Source organism: Halichoerus grypus, chromosome 5, assembly GCF_964656455.1.
Source record: "Halichoerus grypus chromosome 5, mHalGry1.hap1.1, whole genome shotgun sequence".
NCBI lineage: Eukaryota > Metazoa > Chordata > Mammalia > Carnivora > Phocidae > Halichoerus > Halichoerus grypus.
This window is the reverse complement of record NC_135716.1, coordinates 169,495,670-169,509,163: the sequence shown is the minus strand read 5'-3', so window position 1 is coordinate 169,509,163 and position 13,494 is coordinate 169,495,670. Positions and strand designations below refer to the sequence as shown.

Genomic DNA, 13,494 nt, shown 5'->3' with positions numbered 1-13,494 from the left:
CTCGAGTGTGCAAGGCACTGTGTCACTTGCTTCCAGGGATAGAGTAGGAATGAAACAGCTTCTGCCTCAGGCCATTTACAGTCCTGCCGTGGAGATGATAAGTAATTCGGAATAAGATGGAACACTAGGGCCTTTAGCGGCACTTGAAAGTACACTGAGGTATCCGAGGACAGGAGGACAGCCAGCTGGAGTGAAAGATCTTACGGGGAGACGGCATTGGAGAAGAACGGTGAGCCGGGTAGGAGGTTAGCAGGGAATGGAAGGGGACTTCTGGCCAGAGGGACCAGAACGAGCCAACGAGCTGACTCCCGAGAGTGTGGTCACTTCAGGGAGGAGCTCTTGTGGCTGGTGCACAGGTGAAGCGGAGCCAAAGTGAAGTTAAATCCAGCTGGAAAGGTGAGCGTGGGGCATCCTGCGGAGCTTAAGGAGCTGCCCTTCTTCGGGAAATAGTCTTCTGAGCAAAGGGGTGACGATCAGAAGTACGTATTAGGAAGGTCCGCGGACAACATGTGAAGAGCAGAGCGAGGGGGAGAGATGACCGCCGCCAGTTCTGTACCTTTCAGGTTTGTTTTCATTGGCAAGTGTTTTCTTTCTCGAGGTCAGCCATGATGCCGACCTTTTGAAATCGTCCTTCCTAGTTTTCTCAAAATTTTTAAGAGCTCTACATTTTTGTATAATAATTACATTAACCTTGCTGTTTATTTGTGATCCATGAAACACCACATGTACTACTAATTTATCTTAAAATTATATTCCTAAGGATTCTTTCTCAAAAAACCTCACAATGGTATCTGTTCCAACTTCTTTTTTCTTTTTTTTTTTTTAAGTGTAGCCTAGGAAGTTTTCTTTAACTTGCCAAAGTGGTGCGTTCTCGGTTTTCATTTTAAAAACCATTTGGGATTATATCTAACCTAAATTAAATTGGAAATCATATCAGCAGAAATTCCACTGGCAGTTCAGTCAGTAGACTTCATGTTATACATAATTCTTAGTCGTGGTAAATTTTATATAAAAGCCTTAATGGTAATATCTGAAACTGCAGAATATTTATTTTATAACTGGAAGTTTGTACCTTTTGGCCACCTTCACGCATTTTGCCACCCCATTCCCCCTGCCTCTGGCAACCACCAATCTGTTCTCTGTATCTATGAGTTCATTTTGTTTGTTTTGTTTTTTAAATCCCCCATCGAAAGGAGATCATAATGGTAATTGCCTTTTTCTGTCCGACTTATTTCACTTAACATAATGCCCTCAAGGTCCATCCATGTTGTCCTAAATGGCAAGATTTGATTTTTTTTAAACGGCGGAATAACATTCCATTGTGTGTGCCTGTTGTGTATGTATGTATGTATATACATGCACACACGCAACACACACTACATTTTCTTTATCCGCTCATCCATTGATGGGCACTTAGGCTGTTTCCCTGTCTTTGCTATTGTAAGTAATGCTGCAGTAAACATGGGGGTGCAGGTATCTTTTCAAGTCAGTGTTTTTGTTTTCTTGGGATAAATACCCAGAAGTGGAATTGCTGGATCATATGGTAGTTCTGTTTTTAATTTTTTGAGGAGCCTCCATACCATTTTGCACTGTGACTACACCAGTTTACATTCCCACCAGTAGTGCACAAGGGTTCCCTTTTCTCTACATCCTCGCCTACGCTTATCCCCTCTCTTTTCGACAGTAGCCCCTCTAATAGGTGTGAGGGTGATACCTTATTGTGGTTTTATCTGCATTTCCCTGATGATTAATGATGTTGAGCATCTTTTGGTCTGCCTGTTGGCCATTTGTATGTCTTCTTTGGAAAAATGTCTATTCAGGGGGCGCCTGGGTGGCTCAGCCGGTTAAGCATCTGCTTTCAGCTCAGGTCATGATCCCAGGGTCCTGGGATCCAGTCCTGTGTCAGGCTCCCTGCTCCACGGAGAGCCTGCTTCTCCCTCTCCCTCCGCCTGCTGCTCTGCCTATCTGTACTCTCTCTGTGTCAAATAAATAAAATCTTCAAAAAGAAAAAAAAATGTCTATTCAGATCTCCTGCCCATTTTCAAATCAGATTGTGTGGGTTTTTTCTATTTAGTTTATGAGTTCTTTATATATTTTGGATATTAGCTCCTTACCAGAAGTATGCCTTGCAACTACTTTCTCTTATTCAGTAGGTTACCTTTTTATTTTGTTGGTTTCCTCTGCTGTGCAGAAGTGTTTTAGTTTGATGTAGTCACGCTTATTTTTGCTTTTGTTCCTTTTGGTTTTGGTGTCAGATTAAAAAAATCATTGCCAAGACCTGTGACAAAGAGCTTATCACGTAATTTTTCTTCTAGGATTTTTTATAGTTTCAGGTCTTACATCAAGTCTTTAATCCATTTTGAGTGAGTTTTTGTGTATGGTGTAACATAATGGTTGAGTTTCATTCTTTGTGTGTAGCTGTCCAGTTTTCCCAGCACCATTTATTGAAGAGACTGTCCTTTTCCCATTGTATACTCTTGGCTCCTTTGTTGGAAATTAATTGACCATGTATGTGTGGGTTTAATCCACGCTCTCTATTCTGTCTCATTGATCTGTGTGTCTGATTTTATGCCAGTACCATAGTGTTTTAATTATTGTAGCTTTGTAATATGGTTTAAAATCAGGGAGTGTGATCCTCCAGATTTGTTCTTTCTCAAGATGGCTCTGGCCATTCAGGGATTTTTGTAGTTCTGTACAAATTTTAGGATTCTTTGTTCTATTTCTTTGAAAAATGCCACTGGAATTTTAATAGCAATTACATTGACTTTATAGATTGCTTTGGGTAGTATGGACATTTTAACAATAATGATTCTTCCAGTCCATGAGCATGAATATCTTTCCATTTATTTATAAATTCTTCAATTTCTTTCATTTGTGTCTAGTAGTTTTCAATATACAAATCTTTTACCTGTTTGGTTAAATTTATTCGTACGTATTTTATGCTTTTTGATGCAAATGTAAATGGGATTGTTTTCTTAATTTCCATTTCCGGCAGTTTGTTATAAATATAAGAAATACAACAGGTTTTTGTGTATTGATTTTGTATCCTGCAACTTTACTGAATTTATTAGTTGTTGTCTTTTTTTTTTTTAATTAGTTTTAGCAGGATTTTTTGGAAGTCTTTAGGGTTTTCTATGACATGTATATCATGTCATCTGCAAATAGTGACAGTTTTACTTCTTTTCCAATTTGGATGTCTTTTATGTCTTTTTCTAGGCTAATTGCTCTGGCTAGGACTTCCAATACTATGTTGAATAAAAGTAGTGAGTGTGGTCATTTTTGTCTTGTTCCTGATCTTAGAGGAAAGGCTTTCACCTTTTCATCATTGAGTGTGATATTAGCTGTGGGCTTGTGGTATATCCTTTATTATGTTAAGATACATTCCCTTAATACAGAGCTACAGTAACCAAAACATTGTGCTACTTATATGTCAATTATATTTCAATATAAATTTTTAAAAACCATGTGGTTCTTGGGGCGCCTGGGTGGCTCAGTCGTTAAGCGTCTGCCTTCAGCTCAGGTCATGATCCCAGGGTCCTGGGATCGAGCCCCACATCGGGCTCCCTGCTCCGCGGGAAGCCTGCTTCTCTCTCTCCCACTCCCCCTGCTTGTGTTCCCTCTCTCACTGTGTCTCTCTCTGTCAAATAAATAAATAAAATCTTTAAAAACAAACAAACAAAACCATGTGGTTCTGGCATAAAGACAAATATATTGACCAGTGCGATAGAATATAGAGCCCAGAATGAACCCTGGCCCATACGGTCAAATGATTTTCAACAAGGGTGCCAAAACAATTCAATGCGGAAAGGACAGTCTTTTCAACAAAAGGTGCTGGTAAAACTTGATATCCAGAAGCAAACGAGTGAAGTTGGACCCTTATCTTACACCTTATAAGAAAACAGAGGGAAAGCTTCTTGACATTGGATTTGGCAGTGATTTCTTGGATGTGACACCCAAAGCACAGGCAACAATAGAAAAAATAAGTTGGATTTTATCAGAATTTAAAATGTATACATCAGAGGACACCATCAATGAAAGGGCAACCTACAGAATGGCAGGAAATATTTTCAAGTCATATTATCTGGTAAAGGATTAATATCCAGAATCTATAAAGAAATCCTAAAACTCCACAACAAAAACCAAACAACGCAGTTGAAAAATGGGCAAAAGACTTGAATAGGCATTTCCCCAAAGATATACAAATAGCCAGTAAGCACATGAAAAGATGTTCACCATCACTAATTATTAGGGCAATTCAAATCATAATCACAATGAGATGCCACCTCACACCCATTAGGATGGCTGCTATCATAAAAACAGAGAAAGTGTTGACAAGGATGTGGAGAAATTGAAAACCTTTGTGCATTGTTGGTGAGAATGTTAAATGGTACAGCTGCTGTGGAAAACAGTGTAGCAGTTCCTCAAAAAATTAAGCATGGAATTAGCATACGATCCAGCAATCTGCTTTTGGAGATAAACACAAAGAACTGAAAGCAGGGACTCGAGCAGGTATTTGTGCACCAGTGTTCACAGCGGCATCCTTCACAACAGCCAAAAGGCAGAAACAACCCAAAGGTCCATCGATGCATAAATGAATAAATAAAATGTGGTATATACATACAATGGAATATTATACACCCTTAAAAGTGAATGAAATTCTGATACATGCTATAATATGCATGACCCTTGAAAGACATACTGAGTGAAACAAGAGACACAAGAGGACAAATATTGTATGATTCCACTTGTATGAGATACGGCAGTCTGGCTCGTAGAGACAGAAAGTAGAATGGTGGTTGCCAGGACCAGAGGGAATGGGGGATGGGGAGTTATAGTTTAGTGGGTCCATAGGTTCACTTTGGGATGATGACAAAGTTCTGAAGATGGATAGTGGTGTTCCACAACAGTGTGAATATACTTAATGCCACTGAATTGTACACTTAAAAACGGTTAAAATGGCAAATTCTGTGTTTTGTATATTTTACCGTAATAAAAATATGTAAAAAGAAAAGTAAAAAAAAATTTTTTTCTTGAGTTTAACATTCTTTTAATACGCTTTTACATATACATGCGTATATTATGTGCATATACACACACACACACGTGTGTGTGATCTGTATGTATTGGACACCTCCCTTGCCCCACTTCACATCCTCTTGGCCCACCTTTTCACTCCAGCTGTCGCTAGAGCAGCCACCTGTGCGTGGGTGGAATCTCGCAACCTCTGCCACACCATGGATAGCATTTCGTCCCAGCGTTTCTCTGCCGCTTGCGTGAGGTGCCTCAGCCATCCCAGTGCCTGTGCAGAAAGGGAAATGGGAGGGAGTTCGCATCCCACAGGGCAACCCTTGGCCAGTGGGGGATTAAAGCCCGTGAATGAACCCCCCTTCTTCTGCCACGGAAGCCAGTTCTGAGGGTCTTCTCACCGCCTTCTCGGGGCTCCCGGCCAGATCACACCCTGGCTGGCCACCGAGGTGACCGGCTCGATAACAGAACCTGGACAGGAGGAGGACTGGCTTTCCGTCCTTCCCTGTTTCACGGTTTCCACTCTGTCCCATGCAGTCACTTCCCCAAACGAGCTCCCTGTGTGCGACCTTGCCTTGGCCCCCGCTCACCCAAGGCGTCCAGGTGAGACACAGGTGAATGACTTCCAAGTTTGTTATTTCTCTTGTGTGAAGGCACCATCCCAAGCTCTTAAACAAAGGGCAATTTTTAGGTCACTTGAAAGGGATAAAGACTAACATGAAGAAAACCCATGTACCCATCCAATTTAGCTAATAAAATTGTACTAATATAATTGAACCCCTTGTGTCTCCTCCCACAGATAACCATTATCCTGAACTCAGTGCTTATGATTTCCCATGCAATTTCAACTTTTTTATTAAGTCTAACCATATGAAATTGCTGTATTTATAGGTCAGATGGTCAAATATTGGTATTTCTTCTGGTTCAACTTAACTGTGTATGTATATATATATATACTATGGTTGACCCTTGAACAATGCTGGGGTTAAGAGCACTGACCGTCCATGGAGTTGAAAACTTTGGATTCCCCCAAAATTTAATGACCAATAGCCTGCTGTTGACCAAAAGCCTTCTCAATAACATAAATAGTCGTTATTTATACTTTTTATACTATTAATACTCTGTGTGTTATATGTATTATATACTGTATTCTTACAATAAAGTAAGCTAGAAAAAATTATTAAAATCACAAGAAAGATAAAATACACGTACAGGACTATCCTGCATAAAAAAAATCCACGTATAAGTGGACCCACACTTCAAACCCATGTTATTCAAGGGTCAACTGTATTTTTAAAATCTTCTATTTGCAATTGATATGATTGTCCATTTGGAAAGGAATTGACATAGAAACTGTCAGAACTAATAACTGAGTTCAGAAAGATTGTAGGATATGGGGTCAATATACAAAATCAACTGTACCGTCTATGCTAGCAGTAAACATCTGGAAACAAATTTAAAAAACATTACCATTTATAGTAGCACCACGAAATATTGAAGTATAAATCTAAGAAAACGTGCAGGATCTGTATGCTTAAAACTCTAGTGAAATACGTCATTTTACATTATTTTAAATTTTATATAAATGGCATATAGTATGAATTCTTTTTTTCCCCTCAACATTTTATCTGTAAGATTAATCCATGTTGAAATATGTATTGTTTCGCTTGCTGTCTAATGTCCCATTCTATAAATTTACCCCTTCTTATGGGGGTAATTTGTTTACCCCTTCTTATGTTGGACATTTAGGTTATTTTTGATAGGTTGCTGTTGCAATGTTAATGTGATGTTAAATGTTCTGTGTATGTCCTATATATGTGGGGGTGCAAGGGGGTTCCTCAGGGTATATAACTAGGACTGATATTGCTGGCTCATAAGGTTGCATTTCTTCAATCCTAGCAAATACTGTCCAATGGTCTCTAAAGTTGCTGTACCTGTTTGCATTCCTGCCAGCCATGTAGGACTTCCTATTGCACCACAGCATCACCGATACATTCTTTTTTTTTTTTTTTTTGGTAAGTCAAAGGCGCACTTTTTTTTTATTATGTTAATCACCATACATTACATCATTAGTTTCTATTTTCAGAATTTAAGATTTTTGCCAGTCTGGTCATTCACATTTCTACTACTTTTTAGTGAATTTCTGGATAAACTATGAACAGATGCTTCTCAAACTCACTGCTTAGTGGAGGACCAGGTTTTTCCTCCAAACTATCACAGACCGATTAATGTCGCAGCAATGTAAACTTGCCAAAATGTTTCTAGACACTTCTTCTCAACTTCTCTAGTGAGCCTTATCGTGGACTGGTAGCAAGTTCATGGACTCGCGCTGGGTCCTCAGACCACACACGACAGTATATTATAACACTTAGGGATTTTCAAATATCTCAGGAGCTTTTGAAATGTTGCTATCTCCACTTACCTTCAGTTATATTTCTGGTTTCCATCGTGAATACATTATCTCAAAACCTAGAGTTAAAAAGGACTTTGAATCATTTCATTAGGTAATCTAGGCATCCTGATTATCGGCAATATTCAGATGTCACCGAATTACAAGGGGCTTCGCTGTCATGGTCTTAGACATCATGGGTTTACAGATGCCGCATTCTGGCTTGGTGCACAGACGCGGTGTCTGTTGAGCGCTGTACCAGCCACGGTTATTACAGGCCCTCGGGAGACCACGGTGAACAAGGTGCCAGCCCTTGTGGAGCATAGGGAGAGGAAAATTAACACGCAAGCAAGTGAGTAAGCCATTCCGATAGAATATGTACTGTGAAGAAAATAAAACAGTGGAGGGATAGGGAGTGACTTGATGGGTGGTCATTTTTAACGAGAGTGGTCAGGGCAGACCTGTCTGCAGAAGTGGCATTTGAGCTGAGACCTGAGAAACCTGAATGATGAGAAAGAACCAGTATAATACTGAGTCATCCTTGGCTCCCTATAATTTAATTGAAATTTATCCTACCATCATTCAGATAACTTTAATGTGTCCATAGAGTCAAAATGCCTTCTATCCTGCATCAGAGATTTTTTTTTTTCCCCAATAATCTCATTTCAGTTGGGAAAGATCTGCCATTCCCCACATCAAGGCAGGACTCAAGGCTCTTAGATTCTAAGAAACAGCTGCATTACCCATGTGTGGATGTTCCTCATCTGTCCAGAGCAGGGCTCCCGTGGGTGCAGAGAACTCAGGAGTGAGCCAGCTCGGGAATGGGCACGTGTGTCACCACCACACTGCCTGGCCCAGAGCCCAGCTTTTGAGCTGGCTGCTCATTAAGTCTGTGCGGAGTAAGACTGGGAGCATCATCTGCGGGGTCAGGATACCAGTACTCCCTACATTTATGTTGAAGCTTCATAAACTAATTTCGGTAACCACGTCCTTTCTATTTTCCTAATCTGATTGACATTCCATTTTTACAAGTTTTATAGATGAGATAAGGGCAGCAGAACATGTCTAACGTATGTATGTGTATGTATGTGTGTATATATATAAATAAGTAGATACACGATTAAAATATATTGGGAGTACACATCAAAATATCTTTACTGGTTTGGGAGTACAAAGAACTTTTTTTTTCCTGAACCGTTTTGAGGTTCAGTTGCCAACAATGATGGCCATCACCCCAATACTACAATATGTGTTTCCTGCAAACAAGGGCCTTCTCCTAGCAGAAAACACAAAATTCAGGAAATTAACACTGGTATATTACACCCTTCTCATCCTCAGGCCCCCATTCAAGATTTGCCAGTTGTCTCAATAATGTCCTTTATATAAAAAAATCCAGTTCCTTTTGAAGCATTGCATTTAGATGTCAGACGCCTTTAGTCTCCTTCAGTCTGGGAGGATTTCTAGTCTCCCCTGGTCTTTCTTGGTATTCACACTCAAAGATTATAGGCGTGTTATTTTATTGCACGTCTCTCAATTTGGGCTTGTGGGATGTTTGCTCGGGATTAGATTCAGGTTGTGCGTCTTTGGCAGGAATGTCACAGAAGTGATGCTCTTGTCACTACGCCCCGTCAGGTGGTGACATTTGACCTACTCCCAACAAAATTCACTTGGAGCCCTGACTAAGGTGGTGTCTGCCAGGTGTGGCCACTGTCCGGTTACTCTCTTTCTCCTTGTAATTAATAATTATTTTGTGGGAGGTATTTGTAAATGTCCTATTTCCCCATCAGAGTTTTAACATAATCATTTACTTATACCCGTACAATTCATGATTTCCGATCTTCTTCCTTGGTCATTACCTGTGAACTGTCATGACTGTGATTTGTCCCTGGTTCAGCCAGTGGTGGCCCCTTCAAGATGGCTTCTGTGTCTCTTTGACACGTGCGCATCATTCTTTGAGTACACCTTAAACTCTCCAACACAACAAGATATTCCAGAATTATCTTGTACCTTGCCTGTCCCAGCCCTAGATCCAGCATTTCTCCAAGGAGCCCTGACTCCTTCCAGTGGAGAACTATTTAGAAACCAGGATATGTGTGCGAGTTAACTATCACCATCCCTGGGCATCTCGGTGGACATAGCCAGGAAATATCTAGATACATGCATATGTGTGTTACCAGTTATACTTCCAGCTCCAGTCTAGCACTAAAGAATTCATTTCTAGTTTTCTCCCGTTCCAAGTTTTTAACTCCTATTTGACAGAAAACTAGCTTCCATTATCTTATTATTTACTTACGCAGTCACTCTCTCTGCATATAACGGCCACCATCCACCGTCTTTCCCATGTGGACGCCCTCCTTACGCTCCCTGTGTTCCAATGCCCTGCACCCAAACCCCCCACGTGAAAGTCCTCTGCACCCCACCCAGGTTCTGATAGTCCCACGGCGTCATCCTCACCCTGCTTGGGATCCAGTATGCTGTGCTGGGCCACCCTCCTACACAGACACATCCTGACCCCACTGGGGCACCACGACCCTACACTGGATTGCCTCCCTGCGCAGACCTCCCTCCTTACCCTTCTCCCTTCACTTGGGCTTCGACACCCTGTCAGCCTGTCCCTTTGCTGAGATACCTTCCCTCTTCCCCTGCTCTGGGCAGTCTTCCCACACGGGCACCCCCCTCAGCTCCCTAAGCTCCCACGCCCTGCGCTGGGCTGCCCCTCATGGGCACACTGTCCTAACCCTGTTGGGTTCTGGCGCCCAACCTGCCTCCCAGATGGCCACCTTCTTCACCCCACTGGGACTCTGACACCCTGCTCAGGCCACTGCAGGTCCCTGCTCCCCATCAGCATGGACGTGCCTACTTTACTTGGCTAAAAGCTTCTAGACTAAATGTTCATCAAGAAGAAGGCTACCTTTTTCTTTTTAAAGAACAAATAACACACATAAGTTCCTTCCCATGGCTGTTTGCGACATTCTTTCAAGTTTACATTGTCTTTGGAAACATGGGTCTCTAACTTTCAAAATGATCTTCACCCTCTAATGTCCTTGAAGAAAACACCACCAGGAAACAAACTTGTACCCTGGAACAAATCACAGTCAGTATGTGGTCCTTGTTGTAGTCTCAGCACCTAGGGTAGGATCAGCCTTATTGAATGAGTGAGTGTGGATGAACAGCGAGGAAGAGTCTAGATGGAGGTCACATGGGCAAGCCTAAGGATGGAACATTCTTGATCTTTGTGCATAACTGACCTCGATTAAAGAGAATCCTATCTTTCTGCTTCACATTTTCCTTCTATACTTTAATAAGTTTATATCAGCCATATCCTTTTGTCCTAAATGGCTTTTCATTCCCCTGTGCTAGCTTGGCACCATGAATACATGCATAGCAAAGCATTTTCAAGGCCATCCCCAAACAGTTAATTTTAAGAAGTAGCAAACAAAGCAAAAAGATTAAATTAATAAAGATTAAAAGCCAGGGAAATGAAAACTATGTATTTTTTCAATATAGAGAATTCTGCTATAACTACAAAAAAAAAAAAAATTTCCTGCCATCCTCGCCCTCAACTCAAGTCCCATGTTATAGCAGAATAACCCAAGTTCCTCAGTGTCATAACAGAGAAGCAGCGGTCTCTGCTACTCCGAAGCAGGGTCAGGGTCAGGCTCCGAAGATCCCGAGAAGACGGACACTGATGTCATTAATCAGTGGTGCACTGTGTCCCCCCGCACAGCTAGGTCTCCTGGGAGGGCATGTCCCTAGGTGACTGCTCCAGCAGTGTGGGGCATCTGAATCACTAAAGGACTCTCAGGAAGGGCGGATTCCACCCTTCCGGCAGCAGCCTTCACAGTACGGGCCATCCGGTTCATGCCGTGTCATTGCCGTGCATTCACCTCTTTCTTGGGGAATCCACATCATACAGAAGAGCAGCTATTTTTTGTGACCACATAATAGCAAGTGGGCTGGTGGCAAAGCCCTGCCCTATTTCCGTCAGCAGCAGTAATAGTACCCACTGTTGTCCTTCTAAGAGCTGTGAGTATTCACTCTGTCCTCCACAATAACCCAGTGAAGTGGGTATTTTTATTGTCCTCAATGAACGGGTAAGGAAACTAGGCACAGCAGACGTAAGCAACCTGCCCAAGGTCACACAGCCACATAACAGAGCCAGGAGTCAAATCCAGGCAGTCTAGCTCTAGAGCTCCCTGTTACTTCAGAAGATAAATGGTTGGTAAAAGCCGTCACACCTTCTTGAAGTTTTCTGTCCAGGTTGTGGATTCCTCCTGAGGTCTTCCTTTTGTGGTCTCATGTTTGAAGAAGGGAACAGTCTCTATTAACTGGATGAAGAGAGGAATATTTTACCCATGATAAAAAGCTAATGAGCAGAGAGCTTCTGTTGCTCAGGAATGGACGGTATCTACCTGGGTCCTCCTCTCAGACAGAGGAAGGTTTGGTATGTTCATCAAAGCTAGTGCTCTATCACCAAAGTCACAGGAAAGAGACCACCATGGTGATGAGCCGTCAGAGCACCCGTAGCCTGGCCTGCGCCGTTCTCCTGACTCCGAGAAGCTTGAGGCTGGATATGAAGTTCAAGCCGAGCCTGGGCTTCCCTAATCTTTCCTACTTCATCGATGGGGAGACCAGGAAAGAGGAAGTGAAGATTCAACTGGACATCCTGGAGAGCAGAGTCATGGGTTTCCTTGTGCGTTAATGTATGATCCTGACCTTGACCACTGAAGCCTGGGTACTTTGAAGAGCAGTCTGGATGCCTGACCCCGTTTCCCTTGTGCCTGGGGAAATTCACATGGTTTTCCAGAGAAGAACTCACTTGTGTGATTTTTCTCATCTCTGGTGTCTCGGGTCAAAACAATGTTTAAGCCCCAGCACCTGGACGAGCTTACAAACCTGAAATGTTTCATGGGCCATCTTGAGCCTTTGGATTAGGTAATGCCTGGCGGTAACCGGACTGCCTCTGCAAGATGCCCAATAGCACAGTGCTCGGTGGGGCAGGAGAGGACGTGCTGAGCAGGACAGAATTGTCTGCTTTTCTCCTTTATCTGCTCGCTCCACAGGTTTGTTCCATCTGCCCTTTCCTCCAGGGGGCCTTGCAGTCTGCTCCTCTGTCTTCTCTGCTCCTTTCAATAAACAGCCAACCTTTAGGCTAAAGAGAAAAGGCCATCACTGCTGCTGGGGGACTGTCAAGATCTGGGATCTCATTAGACATAGGGCCCCTGCCTGCCATCTAACCAGCTTCACTGTTAAGGCCACAATTAGGTGTGATAGTGTGGTTGTGGATCTCATTCCCCTCCTAGGGACAAACTATTTTCTAGGTGTTTGGAGGCTGGTGATTGGCCACCTACCTGCTTGAACGTGGCCTCTGCATCGGGCACACATCTTCTGGAAAGGCACAGTCACACACCCGCATCTTTCTCAACTAGCCATGGAAAAAAAAAGAAGTTTCTAGAACCAGGATGACTACCGGTGACTAAGGATGCGCTGTCCCAAGTGAAGATGGAAATAGTAGCCTTGCTGTGCTCCTGGCCAGGTCGGGGGCTGACACTGGTGTGCAAGGCTCTGGCCCTGACAGGCTGCACTCAGCAGTGGTGAGGGCTCAGGGGCCACCTCCACAGCTGGTCCACAGCTCACGCCAGTAGCCGCCTCCTCCCGTCCCCCATCTTGTGTTCCCTCTTCTTCTTTTGTTTTTATTTTTTTAACATTTAAAAAAATTTTATTTATTTATTTGACAGAGAGAGACACAGCAAGAGAGGAAACAAGCAGGGGGAGTGGGAGAGGGAGAAGCAGGCCTCCCGTGGAGCAGGGAGCCCGATGCGGGGCTCAATCCCAGGACCCTGGGATCATGACCTGAGGCAAAGGCAGATGCTTAATGACTGAGCCACCCAGGTGCCCCTCTTCTTTTGTTTTTAATTTGGTGATACTTGGCCTGCAGTAAAATGTACAGATCTTAACTGTGCAGTTTGGTGAGTTTTGACAGTCTCTACCCATGTAGTCGACACTCCCCCATCAAGAATATTTCCATCCCCACCCTAGTACCAGTTTGTAATTTGTTACCATCAAAAATGATTTATCAT

General features: G+C 42.7%; 1 protein-coding gene across 2 annotated transcripts in view; it reads left to right on the top strand.

Annotated features, from left to right (window-relative positions):
- RCAN3 (RCAN family member 3) overlaps positions 1-13,494 on the top strand; it is a 30,403-nt gene that overhangs the window by 8,913 nt on the left and 7,996 nt on the right. The window lies entirely within an intron of this gene.